The sequence below is a fragment of the Scyliorhinus torazame genome, chromosome 12 (assembly GCF_047496885.1).
Source record: "Scyliorhinus torazame isolate Kashiwa2021f chromosome 12, sScyTor2.1, whole genome shotgun sequence".
Classification (NCBI taxonomy): Eukaryota; Metazoa; Chordata; class Chondrichthyes; order Carcharhiniformes; family Scyliorhinidae; genus Scyliorhinus; species Scyliorhinus torazame.
The window spans coordinates 167,433,390-167,450,368 of record NC_092718.1 but is presented as its reverse complement, the minus strand read 5'-3'; the positions used below and the strand labels follow the sequence as shown (position 1 = coordinate 167,450,368).

At 49.5% G+C, this 16,979-nt stretch overlaps 1 protein-coding gene across 1 annotated transcript in view; it reads right to left on the bottom strand.

Annotated features, from left to right (window-relative positions):
* Positions 1-8,765: 8,765 nt before the first annotated feature.
* Positions 8,766-16,979, bottom strand: part of fkbp6 (FKBP prolyl isomerase 6) — a 134,172-nt gene continuing 125,958 nt past the window's right edge. Inside the window, exon 10 of the mRNA XM_072469326.1 lies at positions 8,766-10,950. The gene's annotated coding sequence lies outside the window, so the exon portion shown is untranslated. The remainder of the gene's footprint in view (positions 10,951-16,979) is intronic.

Genomic DNA, 16,979 nt, shown 5'->3' with positions numbered 1-16,979 from the left:
CCTTAGTGTTGGGTGGGGTTACTGGGTTATGGGGATAGGGTGGAGGTGTGGATCTTGGGTAGGGTGCTCTTTTCAAGAGCCGGTGCAGACTCGATGGGCTGAATAGCCTCCTTCTGCACTGTAAATTCTATGAAATCTATGCTCAACCATTCTTTACTGTCAATGAGACTTCAAAGTGTGGGAGATTACCCCACTCTGACCCCAGTGCAGTTCTTACGACTGGCCAGTGAACATGAAGAGTGACACAAGTCAGGGCTGACTTATACCTGGAGTTACCGTGAACTTACTGGCACTCACTGCCAATCTCCAAGCTTTCTGGTAGGGCAATCACTGAAAACGCTTGTGCAATGCCCGTTACCAGAGGACTGAGTCTTCAGAAACTTAGAAAATTAAATTGAAGAATCGAAATCGGCACTGGTGAGATGGCTCTGGGGCACCCATCTGCACTGTAAATTACTGATGATTCATTTGAACGTGCTGTAGGAATAACATTATGAGGGAGGCAGGGCTGTAGTGGTATTGTCACTGGACTAGTAATCCAGATACCCAGGGTAATGCTCTGTGGGTCCAAATTCAAATCTCCCCCAGTAAAAGGGTGATATTTGAATACAATAAATATCTGGAATTAAAAATCCAATGATGACCATGAAACCATTGCCCATTGTTGTAAAAACCCATTTGGTTCACTAATGCCCTTTAGGGAAGGAAATCTGCTGTCCTACATGTGACTCCAGATCCACAGCAATTTGGTTGACTCTCAAATGCCCTCCGGGATGGGCAATAAATGCTGGCCCAGCCAACAACGCCCACAGACCATGAACGAATTTTAAAAAAAAAATCTTCCGTGTAAGGCATCTGTTCCCGTTTGTCACAGGAAGACAGCGGGCCGGATTCTCCAACCCTCTGCGCCGGAATCGCGGCCAGCGCTGAGGCGGAGAATAACCATTCACGCTGGAAATCAGGCACGACGGCGCTTCCGGGATTCTCCGCGGACCCGCCAGTCCCACGAACACGCGCGGTTGACGCATCAGGGGACGTTGGAACAGACTCCCGCGGTAATTCTCGACGGTCGACCGGCCGAACTCCCGCCGGCGTGGTTTACATGTGGTACCACCCAGCGGGAGCTGGGACCCGCGGCCGTGGTGGCGGTCCAGGTGGGGGGGGGCAGGCAGGATCTGACTCCGGGGCCACCGATCAGTGGGCCATCGCGATCTGGGACGGACCTACCTTCCTCCGTGCGGGCCTGCTATGTGGCTCCGCCGCGGCAGCGCCCGCGCCAAGGTGGGCTGCCGCGCGCATGCGCAAACCCACTTGCGGCCGCCGTGCGCATCTGTAGCTACGCGGTCTGTACAGCAGGACACTGTCGGCAGCCAGAGCAGCGGGACGAATGCTGGGGCCCTGCTAGCCCCCTGGAAAACGGGGTCGCGATTCTCCACTCCCACGCCGGTTGGGAGAATCGCCTGGGCCGCCAAAATTTCCGGGGACGCCGGTCCGACGCCCTCCCGCGATTCTCCCAAGCGGCGGGAACGGCCCGGTCGGGTTTCGCGGGCTGCAGGCCGGAGAATCGCCGGAGACACCCAAAATGGCGATTCTCCGGCACCCCCGCTATTCTGAGGCCCGGATGGGCCGAGCGGCCAGGCCAAAACGGTGGGATCCCCCCGGTGCCGTCCACACCTGGTCGCTGCAGTCGTGGGCGGTGCGTGAACTCTGGGGGGGCGGCCTGTGGGGGGCGAGGGGGGATCCTGCACCGGGCTTCACCTGGAATGTGGGGTGGCCCGCGATCAGTGCCCACCGATCGTCGGGCCGTCCTCTCTGAAGGAGGACCTCCTTCCTTCCGCGGCCCCGCAAGATCCGTCCCCCATCTTCTTGCGGGGCGGATTTAGAGAGGACGACAACCACGCATGCGCGGATGACGCCCGTTATGCGGCGCCGCTTTTACGCGGGCGACAAGGCCTGGCGCGTGTTGATGACGCGGCCCCGATCCTGGCCCATTGTCAGGGCCTGAATCGGTCGGGACCGGGGCCGTTCCGCGCCGTCGTGAACCTCGACGGCGTTCACGACGGCGCGGCCACTTCGGCGTGGGAGTGGAGAATCCCGCACGGAGAATCACCCCGGACTTTCGAGGAAAAAGTCTGGAGTGATTCTCACCCGTTTTCCAGTGGTCTTGGGGACTTAGTCCCTAAAAGGGAGAATCCCACCCAGGATGTGTTAAGAGTACACAAAACACATTTTACAAAATTGCATCAAATGGAAGAAGTTAGCAATTTTCGATATTTTATTCAGGGTTGTTGGGAGTGTCATTGGTTGCCTGATTTTTGTATTTGTCTTTGATGCGAGATGGCGGTTAGAGTTTGTGCAGGAGGCAGCCAGTGCATTATTCAAGCCTATTTTAGCTAATGCACAAAGGCCTTCAAAAATTAAAGGCAACTAATGAAAACACAATAAATGGTGATGGTAAACTCAGGTCAAAGTGAAGACTTAAAACAACACCAGGGAAAACAACTTGGGTGTTCCTGTCAATTTGACACCTGATTCAGGATTTGCAATGTCCCTGCATCCATCGCCTCAGCCAGGAATGGAACAAAAACTCATTACCTACAAAAAATGCAATCCAGACCAACCGATTTATACCGATTGTGCACCCAGAACGAACAGTTGGATTCAAAGCCCATGGGATGCAGGCCAATTGGAGTGGGGAAACATTTTTGGGACACAGTATATGAGTAAATTCAGAAATAAAATGTGCGGTAAGTGCAGCGTGGTTAGGAGGAAAAAATGGATAGATTTATATTTTGGGGCGTCATTCTCCGAACCCCCGCCGGGTCGGAGAATGGCCATTGGCCGCCGTGAATCCCGCCCCCGCCGAAGTCTCCAGTACCGGAGATTGGGCGGGGGCGGGAATCGGGCCGCGTCGGTTGGCTGACACCCCGCTCAATTCTCCGGCCCGGATGGGCCGAAGCCCCGCCCAGAAATTGCCTGTCCCGCCGGCGTAAATTAAACCTGGTATTTACCGGCGGGACCAGGTGGCGTAGGTGGGCTCCGGGGTCCTGGAGGGGGCGCGGGGCGATCTGACCCCGGGGGGTGCCCCCACGGTGGCCTGGTACGCGATCGGGGCCCACCGATCCGCGGGCGGCCCTGTGCCGTGGGGGCACTCTTTCCCTTCCGCCTCCGCCACGGCCTCCACCATGGCGGAGGCGGAAGAGACTCTCCCCACTGCGCAGGCGCAGGAAACTGTCAGCGGCCGTTGACGCTCCCGCGCATGCGCCGCATTTCCGCGCCAGCTGGCGGGGCACCAAACGCCATTTCCGCCAGCTGGCGGGGCAAAAAACGCCATTTCCGCCAGCTGACGGGGCGGAAATCCCTCCGGCGCCGGCCTAGCCCCTCAATGTTGGGGCTCAGCCCCCAAAGTTGCGGAGCATTCCGCACCTTTGGGCCGGCGTGATGCCCGTCTGATTGGCGCTGTTTTTGGTGCCAGTCGGCGGACATCGCGCGTTGGGGGAGAATTTCGCCCCTGGTTTCCAACGCTCTCACCCACTGAGGTTTTCCTTGAGTCAATTAGAATCATCGAACCACTACAGTGCTGAATTAGGCCATTCGGACCATCGAGTCTGCACCGGCAGGCTGAATAAGCACCCTAACCAGGTTCCTCCGCCTTATCCCTGCAACCCCATAACCGCACTTAACCCGCCCATCCCTGGGCACTAAGGGGCAATTTAGCATGGCCAATTGCCAATCCACCTAACTTGCACATCTCTGGACTGTGGGAGGAAGCTAGAGCACCCAGAGGAAACCCACGCAGACATGGGGAGAATGTACAAACTCCACACAGACAGTCACCCAAGGCTGGAATTGAACCAGGGTCCCTGGCGCTGTGAGGCAGCAGTGCTAACCACCCGGCCACCATGCTGCCCGTATTCTGGCTCAGCTGTAAGCAAAACTGGCTGCAATGATTGGTCAACAACTACTGTCACACCAAGATGGTAGTGTAGCCACCTAAATTGGCCAACTCCCGATTTAAAATGGCGAACGGCAAAGGCTGAAGGGAAATTCAGCCAACACAGGCAGAAACCAGCAGGTGCAGGTTTGCTGTGTATTTAACTCTGCAAAAGCCCAGACAGCATCGATACCAGCGACCATCAGCATAATAATGTAGCAGCCATCTACATACTAATGAGCAATCCCCGGGAACAATAGCAACATTTGGGACACACAAAACTAAGCCAGACTCCCCGGCGCCAGCAGGAGCCAACACAAAAGAGGTTAACGAACACCTCAAGACCGCCCATCGATCAGGGAACCGCTCCAGTATTGGAGAAATCGAACCAAGCGATTGGAACAAAGTCCAATCACCTAGAACCAGGTACAGGGTCCGCCCCGAAAGGCGGGAAGCCCCTGGGGACTATAAAGTTAAGCCCCCAAGTTCAACTCGCTCTCTTCGTCCTGCCCGGGTCACCCAGCAACGCGAGCCAACCTTGACCGTGACCGATGCAGTGGACACTGAAAGAAGTAAGTCTTAATTCAACGCTCGCTACGGGATAGGCGCTCCTCGCTACCAATCTGTACCAACTTCGAATCCCGCAGACTCAGAACCCGAACGAAAGGCCATTTGTTCCCCTGACCTGGTGGGCCAGTCCGAAGTTAAGTATAGGCCTGTTAGTTGTAGAAGTAGCTTAGACGTAGAATTTGTGCATGAGTAGCGATTACTGTGTATAATCGCAGCACGGGGGCAGCATGGTAGCCTTGTGGATAGCACAATTGCTTCACAGCTCCAGGGTCCCAGGTTCGATTCCGGCTTGGGTCACTGTCTGTGCGGAGTCTGCACATCCTCCCCGTGTGTGCGTGGGTTTCCTCCGGGTGCTCCGGTTTCCTCCCACAGTCCAACGATATGCAGGTTAGGCGGATTGGCCATGATAAATTGCCCTTAGTGTCCAAAATTGCCCTTAGTGTTGGGTGGGATTACTGGGTTATGGGGCTAGGGTGGTGGTGTTGACCTTGGGTAGGGTGCTCTTTCCAAGAGCCGGTGCAGACTCGATGGGCCGAATGGCCTCCTTCTGCACTGTAAATTCTATGAAATAATAAATGTGCTTTGATTTGAATCTTACTAATCGGTGTATTGAGTTATTGATCATTACTTGGACTTGAACCTCGTGGTGGTATCATAAAGATACCTGGCGACTCGAGAGCAAAGGTAATAAAACAGAGCAATTGATGTTCGCAACAGTAGAAAAAGAAACAATTGCGTTTATATAGCATCTTTCACAACCTCAGCACATTCCAGAGGACTTTACTATCGATAAAGCACTTTTTCACGATTGATAATCTGGTTATGCCAATTGGAGCAGGTGAACAATTTCGAACACAATTAATGGGTAATTTTAGATATAAATTTAGATGGCCAGTTTTTAGCAATGTTGATTGAGGGACAAATATTGTCCCTGCCTGTCGGGGATGTGTGGGGGGTGGGCAGTAGTTTCTCTGTTCTTCTTATAAATGCTGTCATGAATCTTGTATGTCACCCTGGGAAACCAGACAGGGTTTTGGTTCAATATCTCACCCGACAGACAGCACTGTTGACAGTGCAGCACTTCCTCAGTACTGCACCAAAGTGTCTGCCGAAGATCATTGTATTTCATTTTTTAGAGTGGGATTAGAGCCGCAGCTGAAGAAGAACTTGGTGGACCAGAGGGATTGGGAAATTAAAAAGACCGTGCTCTTAAAGGACATACTCTGATTAGTACAGGTGAAATACTAGGCCATTAAGCCTACAAGTTAGTAATGTCCCCATGGAAAGGATCAAGGAGAGAGCTGCCCGGGATTCTGCAGCTGCAGATCAAGCCTGTGCTCAATTAGCAAACACCAACGAGGAGGTGGCGATGGAACAAGAACAACCTGCTCCTGCTGTTGCACCTCTCGGCCACACCAACTCAATGGACAAGTACAGTCCAGCACTGAACTCTTCAATTTGGGATAGAAATACAGGACTAACATTTATAAAGCACCTTATCACGTTTCCAAATACCTCACATACGATCAGTTACTTGGGAAGTGCACTGACTGTTATGTAGGCAGACATAACAGTCATTTTGTTCTATAAATGGATAGGGACTGGAGTGCCAATATATTCATGTATGACTAGTGCCATTGGTTGGACAATATGGTTCGTCAGGATATGGGATTTTTGTTGCATCATTCCAAGGAATTCGTAAAGTTCCAATGAACTATCAGAACAGGCAAGATTTCTGTTTAGTATCCATTCCAATGGTCTGGAACCTGTGATAAAACAGCAGTCCCTCAGTACTACATTGGAATGTTAGTCGGTGGGGGAGAATATCAGCAGGGTCCTTGAATATTTTTAAGGCAGAGCTAGATAGATTCTTCATGAAGAAGGCTGTGAAAGACAGGAATGTGGGGTTGAGGTAACAGGTGAGCCATGATCTTACTGAATGACATGGCAGCTCAAGGGGCCAAGTGGCCTACTCTGGCTCCTAACTCACATGGTCTGTATGTCAAAAGAAAAGGACCACATCTAGTTTCTCCAGGATTTTTTAAGTCAATGGCCTCTTCCGATAACCGGTCATTGACTTTAAAAATCCTGGAGAAACTAAATGTGGTCTGTAGTGATCTGTACATCTGTACATACATCTGCACATGCACCAGGGACTGCAGCACAGATGTGACAGCCACAGCATCACTAGAGGGAGCATCAGAGACAGTTATAAAGGGTTGAGCCCAAGGCAAGATCGGCCGCTTTTAGAAGCACAGAGCTAGTGAGCAGCAGCGCACAGGGATAGCTTAGCATAGGCAGTTTACCTTAGTTTCACTGGTGATACCTCTTGACTGTTTTACATCTAGTTGAGCTCTGGAAGCAGAACAAATCCTTTGAATAAAGTGTTTGTGTTAACTGTAAGCCTACAGTCGTTATTCAGAATTGGAGAATAGCAGCAGCACGGTAGCATTGTGGATAGCACAATTGCTTCACAGCTCCAGGGTCCCAGGTTCGATTCCGGCTTGGGTCACTGTCTGTGCGGAGTCTGCACATCCTCCCCGTGTGTGCGTGGGTTTCCTCCGGGTGCTCCGGTTTCCTCCCACAGTCCAAAGATGTGCAGGTTAGGTGGATTGGCCATGATAAATTGCCCTTAGTGTCCAAAATTGCCCTTAGTGTTGGGTGGGGTTGCTGGGTTATGGGGATAGGGTGGAGGTGTTGACCTTGGGTAGGGTGCTCTTTCCAAGAGCCGGTGCGGACTCGATGGGCTGAATGGCCTCCTTCTGCACTGTAAATTCTATGATATAGTACCAGTAGTGGTTTCAGCAAGCCAGCTAGACACCAGCAAGAGAAGAGAACCTAAACCAGACATTCGACCAAGGAAGGCCTCGCAGCATTCGGACCCTTCAGTTACCAATCGGCACGATGGACCCAATCCAACCTCCATGCCTGCTCACGACCACTGGTAATGTGCATTCCAACTGGAAACCTTTTATACAACAGTCCAAAATACATCTAGAAGCTAAGGATCTAACCTCAGCGTCTGATGCCAGGAAGATAGCCTTGCTCTTATCCCTGGCAGGTCCACAAGCATTAGACATATATAATTCCTTTACCTACCTGGAAGGGGAGGACAAGGGAAAGCTGGAAATAATCATCAAAAAATTTGAAACCCACTGTCAATCTGAAGTCAATGAGATATTTGAAAGGTTCAAGTTCACCAGGCGTTTACAAAAACCGGGAAAATCTTTCAGCAGTTTTGTAACTGATTTAAAATTACTAGCTTAATCCTGCAACTTTGAACGCCTGCCCCTAGGGCAACACGGTGGTGCAGTGGTTAGCATTGCTGCCTCATGGCGCCGAGGTCCCAGGTTCGATCCCGGCTCTGGGTCACTGTCCGTATGGAGTTTGCACATTCTCCCCGTGTTTGCGTGGGTTTCGCCCCCACAACCCAAAGATGTGCAGGATAGGTGGATTGAACATGCTAAATTGCCCCTTAATTGGAGAAAAATGAATTGGGTACACTAAAGCTATTTAAAAAAAAAACTTTGAAAACCTCTGTGACTCCCTCATCAGAGACCAGATCGTCAATGGTTTATCTGATGAGGGACTTAGAAAATCCTTATTAAAAGGAAAAGACCTAACCCTAGAAACAGCCATGCAAAGATGCTCTACTTCTGAAAAAGGTAAAGAAGAATATGAGGAGTTTACTTACCGGGATCAAGGCCTTCACCACGAGGTTGAGCCCATCCAAATGGTGGCCCAGGCGTCCAGAAGGCGCTACTCTAACGGCAATCGCGCGCACGCGAACCTGGATGCAGGGCACACGCATGCGCAGTTCTCCCGAAGATTTGACACGGAAGAAAGGCCTACTGCGCATGCGCGAGTATCGAGGGACAGCGTCATGATGTGTCCCTGCTGCGGACACACCCACTTAAAAGGGCAATGTCCAGCTTCTGGAAAACAATGTTTAAAGTGTGGCAAATACAACCACTTTGCCTCACAGTGCAATGCTGCACTGCAAATGAAGACAAGAAGACAGAAACACATGAACTTCAATGTAAAAAGCATCGACTCAACGGAGCACAAAAAAAACAATGATGAGTATTCCTCGAGGACAACCTCGCTTACGACAACTCATTTGTCATGGACACGATCGAGACAATTGAGGAACATGACGCAACAATCACCATGCCTCACCCTGAGAATTCGTTATTGTCAATCTGGATGAAATGATCAATCGAACACCAAGTCACTTCAACGTACGTTTATTCACGGCCGGGGCTGCACTACTGTACTTCGGGGGAGCACAGCAGTAAGCCAATATTAGTACATTCGACAGTAGCTTATATACAGTATAACACTGTCGCTTTTCTGAGGACGGCCTGCCTTAGAGGCCCAAGTTAGGGACACTTTCTGTTGCTCTCAGCTAAATTATAATTATCTTGAAATGAGGAACCCATTCCCTCATCTGCGTCCTGTTATTGCAGACTGTCTAGTGCAAAAGCAGAAGCGATTCATCTCAAAAGTCATGTACACAGTTACAAAGCTTTGACATTCCATTTCCCATCAAGCTCTATTTGACATTCCATTTCCCATCAAGCTCTATTCTATCTTGATTTGACATTCTATTTACCATCAAGCTCCGATTCTATCTTGAGCCAAACTCTCATTCCCCCCTTTTATCATTTTATGATAACTTCTAATCCATAGCCACTTGCCTCAGTCTGTCCCATTCTATCTGCACTTCTATCATTTTGCTACGTTCCTTCTTTCACATCCATTAGCTCTTCAAGGCTCACTTCATGTTGCTGTATTAACTGTTGGGGAATTACTGCTGCATCAACGCTTTTACACAAGCATTTCATTAGGAAGCTAAGCATGATTATTACAAGTATTACAACTACCAGGATTATTAATCCATGCACTAGGTAAGACCCCCATGATCCGTCAAACAACCAATCTAACCACCCATCTCTTGATGTTTCATGCAGTTTCTTAACCTCTTTGCGGATATGATCCACGAGGTGGGTGATGCCCTACGAACTATTGGGAATGTAGGTGCAGCATTCCGAACCGATCACGGCACATGTCCCACCTTTGTTTGCAAGGAGGTAATCTAGGGCCATTCAGTTTTGCAGGGCTACGGTTCTTATTGCTACCATTTCATTATTTATCTCAGTCAATGCTTCAGTGGTGTCGTTTGCTACCTCTTCCAGGATTTTTGCTACCTTCCTTATTTCCTTTATTGCAAGAGCTACCCCGATGAGGGGATGCAGGATCCCAAAGTATCGCTGCGTTTCGGTTATTGCTCTCTTTTGTCGCTTCATCATTTGGTAATGGTCACCTAGATTGGCGAGGTGGTGTATAAAGGGGACTACATACCCCAGATAACAGGATCCCGTCCAATTCTCTGGCAGCCAGGGATATGCCTTGTGGCCACAAATAAAGTACGTCCCATTGTATGAAGTGAGTTTGTCCACGTCAAACCCTTCAGCCATCAGGGAGTACTTGAAGGTACCTGTCCCGTTAGCATATGGGACGTCTAGTGTACACCCATAAAACTGAGGAGACATATATACGGGATATACCTTGGATGTGTTGGCCACTACAAATTTGTGTTTGCATCGACTAGCACCTACGAATATTCCTTTAACCACATTCCTTACTAAACATATTATTCCCAGTGGTCTTCCCATGTTGGTGGTATTAGTGAGGGTAAGAAGCGGCGGCTGGTGGGATCAATCATAACTTGGTTGGTACCACATCGCAAAGGAGTTCATTGGATAGCCCCCCTCTTTCCAGGGTCTTGGGGATATGGGGAGAAACGATAAACTAGAAGCTGCCCCGCCGTCTGGGTATCTTACCATAGATGCAACTCTTATTGTCCTAGGGGATTGACGAGTACCATTCTGGTAAATATACCATTCTACTGTTTCCGACAGGTTAAGCGGAACAGGTCTGAGAGGGATCCCTCCCTTAGCATGGGTCGGGATATGTGTACATACCCAGCAACCAGAAACATTCATATCCTTTGCGTACACATATGACATATACAGATACGTGTTTACATGTAATTCCCTTTTTTTTTCGCAACTTTACCCTCCCTTGGTCAACGCATCCCAAGGGTAAAGTCTTATTTTTGCTTCTGCAGCTACAGTCCCATTTACAGTTGACCCGATAACAGGGTAGGTTGCCCTTAGTCACTCCACTGATGAGTATGGTCTGATTGCATCGTTGTACGTAGGCCGAACATCCGTCCGCAGGGGTCGCGTTCCAAGGTCCTTCTCCTGGGCCTTGACTGGTGCATTGTAAGGTGTCTCCTCGACAGAGGTGATGAGTCCTCCTTCCTTTGGGACCGCAGATTCTTCGCTTGGCCTCCCCCCTCGTCTCCAAAAGTCCCAGCAGGGTTACAATAATAAGTGTGGCCTTCATCCTTTAAGTGATGCCGGAGTTATTACCTAGGGCTCAAAACAGAGGGTTATTTTCTATTGCATTTTCACAACCTTACAATGGTGGATGTGGATCCAGGCATTTCTGCCTTCCACTTTTACAGGAGTGGGAGTAGTGAGTAGGACCTGGTATGGTCCTTTCCATCGGGGTTCTAATCCTTTTCTAATCCAATTACGAAGCAGGACATACTCTCCCGGATTAATAGTGACAGAACTGGACAAGGGAGGTATCTCCTCATAAGCAGCTCACACTCGTGAATGGAGGCCTTTTAGCACTTTGGTCAAGGCTATCACATAGTTGGCCATTTCAGTAGTCATATGGTGAAACTGTAGTTCCTTAGGGCTTTCTTGATCCCAGGGAGTGCGAAAGGGTCTTCCGTACAGAATTTCGGCGGGACCCAGTCGTGTCTTCCCAGCCGGTGTTGCACGTATCTGGAAGAGGGCAATAGGCAATAATTTGAGCCAAGTGGCTCCAGTCTCTGCCTGTAGTTTTGCCAGTTTCGTTTTTAATGTCTAATTAGCTCTTTCTACCATTCCCGCTGCCTGGGGTCAGTACGCGCAATGTAATTGTTGTTTTATTCCCAGCTGAGTACAAAATTCCTTATTGATCTTGTCCCACAAAATGAGGTCCATTATCAGAGCTTAATCGATATGGAATCCCAAATCTAGGAACAATTTCTCGCATCAAAACTTTTACTACCGTGGAAGCTTTGTTATCTACAGTGGGGTAAGCTTCTATCCATTTACTAAATACATCAACAATAACCAATACATGTTTATAACATTGGCATCTTTCCAACTCAATGTAATCCATCTGGAGTGTCTCAAAGGGACCTTCCGGTAGCAGGGTTTTACCCATTTCACAGGGTACTGCTTTTCCAGGGTTATATCGCTGACATACCAGGCAACGACTGCTAATGTTTTGTACAGTCTTGGATGCCACCAAGTCTTCAACATTATATCACCCGTAGCTCGCGCACCACAATGAGTTGCAAAGTGAACACATTTGGTGACCCAGGCTGCTAATGCATCGGGCATACCGGGGTGACCCACAATTTGTTTACAGGATCATAACATCCCAATTCTTCCCATAGTCTTTTTACACAGCCAGGAGCATCCTCCTGTAATTGAATGACGTCAGTGATGGTCGGCATTGGCTTTTCAGAGGGAGACTGACCCGTAGAGCTTTTAGTCTGACTCATCATTTTCGGCACCACCATGTCTTTTAAGCGAGAAGCCTCTTTGGCTTGGTGGTCCGCCTGCCGATTACCTACGTCAGAGGATACTGCAGGATTTAGATTGTTTGGAGACTTGGGCGGAGAGATGGCAGATGGAGTTTAATCCGGACAAAGGTGAGGTAATGCATTTTGGAAGGTCTAATGCAGGTAGGGAATATACAGTGAATGGTAGAACCCTCAAGAGTATTGAAAGTCAGAGAGATCTAGGTGTACAGGTCCACAGATCACTGAAAGGGGCAACACAGGTGGAGAAGGTAGTCAAGAAGGCATACGGCATGCTTGCCTTCATTGGCCGGGGCACTGAGTATAAGAATTGGCAAGTCATGTTGCAGCTGTATAGAACCTTAGTTAGGCCACACTTGGAATATAGTGTTCAATTCTGGTCGCCACACTACCAGAAGGATGTGGAGGCTTTAGAGCGGGCGCCGAAGAGATTTACCAGAATGTTGCCTGGTATGGAGAGCATTAGCTATGAGGAGCAGTTGAATAAACTCGGTTTGTTCTCGCTGGAACGACGGAGGTTGAGGGGCGACTTGATAGGGGTCTACAAAATTATGAGGGGCATAGACAGAGTGGATAGTCAGAGGCTTTTCCCCAGGGTAGAGGGGTCAATTACTAGGGGGCATAGGTTTAAGGTGAGAGGGGCAAGGTTTAGAGTAGATGTACGAGGCAAGTTTTTTACACAGAGGGTAGTGGGTGCCTGGAACTCGCTACCGGAGGAGGTGGTGGAAGCAGGAACGATAGTGACATTTAAGGGGCATCTTGACAAATACATGAATAGGATGGGAATAGAGGGATACGGACCCAGGAAGTGTAGAAGATTGTAGTTTAGTCAGGCAGCATGGTCGGCACGGGCTTGGAGGACCGAAGGGCCTGTTCCTGTGCTGCACATTTCTTTGTTTTTTGTCCACCGGGGTTTTGCCAGTCGTATGGGCAGCGCACTTTATTACGGCTATTTGTTTAGGGAGCATTAAAGCCTGTAGTAATTGTGTAACCAACTGTTTGTGGGATATCTGAATGCCTGCAGATGTAAGAAATCCCCTGTTCTTCCATAATTGGCCGAAGTCGTGTGATTCCAAATGCGTGTCTGGAATCGGTATAGATGTTGATTTTCTTGTCCTTTCCCAGTACACACGCACGGATTAGTGCAAATGGCTCGGCTTGCTGGGCGGAGAACGGCGTTTCAAAAGCTGCCGCCTCGAGAGTTTTGCCCTGCTGATTAACTATGGCGTATCCGGACAGTCTATCCCCCCCTTTCATCGACGGAAGCACTCCCGTCGGTGAAAACAGTTAATTCTGTGTCGGGCAGGGGAGTATCAATGGACCAGTTGTGGATAAAGGGCTTGGTTATAAGGTGGAGGTGGAGGCGGTGGTGGAGGAGCAGTCGGCTGCCCCCGATATTGCCAATTTTCAGGGTCATCGTCATCATCTCCCTCGGTCAAGGCAAGGCCGGCCATTCGACCGCACGGTCTTGGTTTAGGGGTCGGGGGCTCGAGAGACTTAGGTCTCTTATGGTGGGCACATTCCTTTTTCAAAACCTCCGCAGTTTTAACAATTCCCCCTTCCGTTAATTCAATGCCCAACTTTAAGGCATTATCCTGCCAGCTAGTCAATAGAGATGCATCTTTTAATTTTTGACAGTACTCCCGCCATAATACGATCAATTTCTTAGCCGTAGAGCTGCGGTTATGTTGCCAAATAACCTGTTGTGCCTCTACAACCGTAGGCAAATCTTTCGGCCCCCCACAGGGGACATTTTCCCTGTCCCAAATTTTTATGCAGTTCCCCCGGTAATTGCCGCAGCTGCTTAGAATGTTCCGGATACTGTTCGCAAAGAATCTGAAGCTCGCTTCCACTATCAGAGGTGCTATCCAGAGTATTACTCATTGTCTCCTATCCTCGGATGATCCTCACGGTTACTCACTTAATTTGGCAGTGAGCCTAAGTCGCTTATTCAATCAAGAATTAGAACGGGGTTATCCTGCCCCGCAACCCAATCAGGAATTTAAGCAATTGTACAAGTGTTCTGACAGGGTGCGCGACGGTGAAACCCTGTTTATTGTGGAGGCTAAGGCGTCATCCGCACCTGATGGGATTTACTATATTTTGGACGGAGTTATCGGGCTCCGCTGTAGCCAATAGCCAACCCAGGGTGTCGAACAAGTCAAGACACGGGTTGAGACGATCTCTTGTTTTAAGGGCAACCTTTTATCGCGAAGGTATCAAGCAACCAGAAGGATCATCATCAGCCAAGCACCTTTCTTCGGCCGAGGGCCTCTAACCCTCGCGCACGGGCCTCTAACCCTAATTCGAAGAGGATTCGAACCTCTTACGGGCCTCTAACCCTGACTCGAAGAGGACTCTAACCTCTAACGGGCCTCTAACCCTGTCTCGGGCCTCTAACCCGGACTTTAACAGGGGTTCGCCGGACTGACCTGGATCTCGTAAGAGTCTCTTCAGAAACAGACGGTAGGTCTAGGTCGCACTCGGAACAGCGGAGGGGGAAACCAAAGTGGTAACAAGGGTACTCACATTTGGGGGCCCAATCCCTCCTTCACATCTGGACACGATCAGTCAGTTACACCGTCTGCTCCTGGTGAGGCACCGTGAGATCCCACCGCTGCCACCAAATGAGAATTCGCTATTGTCAGTCCGGATGAAATGATCAATCGAACACCAAGTCACATCAACGTATGTTTATTCACGGCCGGGGCTGCACCACTGTACTTCGGGGGAGCACAGCAGTAAGCCAACATTAGTACATTCGACAGTAGCTTATATGCAGTATAACACTGTCCCTTTTCTGAGGACGGCCCCCCTCAGAGGTCCAAGTTAGGGACACTTTCTGTTGCTCTCAGCTAAATTATAATCATCTTTAAATGAGGAACCCATTCCCTCATCTGCATCCTGTCATTGCAGACTGTCTAGTGCAAAAGCCTAAGCGATTCATCTCGAAAGTCACGTACACAGTTACAAAGCTTTGACATTCCATTTCCCATCAAGCTCTATTTGACATTCCATTTCCCATCAAGCTCTATTCTATCTATTCTATCTTGATTTGACATTTTATTTCCATCAAGCTCCGATTCTATCTTGAGCCAAACTCTCAACCCGGTCAACAGTATTGATTCCAGCAGTGAGTGGACTGCGACTGTGCAAGTCAATGACTTTCCATTAGTCTTCAAGCTTGACACTGGGGCCTCAGTTAACCTCCTCACTAGTAAGGATCTCCATTCGATTCCAGGAGACCATGAAATAATACCCGCTGCCTGTCGGCTGAAGGACTACAACGGCAATCAGATCACCTCAAAGGGATCGTGCCATCTCCGGGTGGACAACAAGACAATATGCAAGCAGCTACGATGAGAGATTGTAGACGACAATTAATCATCACTGTTAGGCACTCAGGCCTGCAAAGACTTGTGGCTGGTGCAACGCATTTACAGGCACACCCAGGATCCATCAAGCCTGGAAGCTAGAATCCACAGCATGCTGCAAGAATACCCCAATGTATTTAAAGGCATGGGCACCCTACCCTGCCAATACAAAATCATGCTGAAGACAGACGCCAAACCCGTCATTCAGCCGCCCAGGAGGGTTCCAACTCCACCGCGGGAGAAGTTAAAAGCGGAACTCAACAGACTGCAGTCACAAGCGTAATATCGCGAGTCACACAGCCAACTGACTGGGTTAGCTCCATTGTCTGTGTTAAGAAACCTTCTGGAGATCTTCGCAAATGCATAGACCCGAAGGACCTGAACCAGAACATTCGCCGGGAACACTACCCCATCCCCAAGTGTGAAGAGATCACATCTGAGATGGCGAATGCTCGTATCTTCACCAAACTTGACGCCTCGCAGCAATTTTGGCAGATACAGCTTGATGACGCGAGCAGATTACGGTGTACGTTCAACATGCCATTTGGACGTTTCTACTTCAATCGCATGCCCTTTGGCATTATCTCTGTGTCAGAGATCTTCCACAGGATAATGGAGCAAATGACCGAGGGCATTGAGGGTGTCAGTCTATATGGATGACATCATCGTATGGTCCACCACTGAAGAAGAACACCACTGTCGTCTGAAGAAGGTGTTTCAGAGGATTCATAAATACGGTTTGAAACTGAACCAGGCAAAATGCACATTTGCGAAGGAATCTGTAACCTTTTTGGGTGACACCATATCATCTCAGGGTGTCAGCCCTGATGAGGTGAAAATCGCTGCAATATGGACCATGAAGACGCCACACGCCAAGAAGGCGGTGCTATGATTTCTGGGTTTCGTCAACTTCCTCAGCAGGTTTATCCCAAACCTGTCCGCACGGACGGCAGCTTTACGCAATCTCCTACGAAAGACCACTGCGTTTGAGTGGACACAACGTCACCAAAATGATTGGGTGGATCTCAAACAGCAACTAACGAGGGCACCGATCCTGGCTTTCTTTGACGCAACCAGACCCACAAAGATCTCCACTGACGCCAGCCAGGACGGGATTGGTGCTGTTCTCCTCCAACAGGCCGACCAGTCTGACTGGGTCCCGGTGGCATACGCGTCCAGGGCCATGACCGCAACTGAGTGCAGATATGCACAAATCGAAAAAGAATGTCTCGGACTCCTCGCTAGGTTTCCGAAGTTCCATGACTATGTGTACGGCCTGCCCACATTCATAGTGGAAACCGACCACAGACCGTTGGTCCACATCATAGACAAGGATCTAAATGACATGACAGCTCGTCTGCAGCGCATCATGATGAAGCTGCGAAGGTATGTTTCACCCTAGTATACACTCCGGGAAGAAATCTTGCCA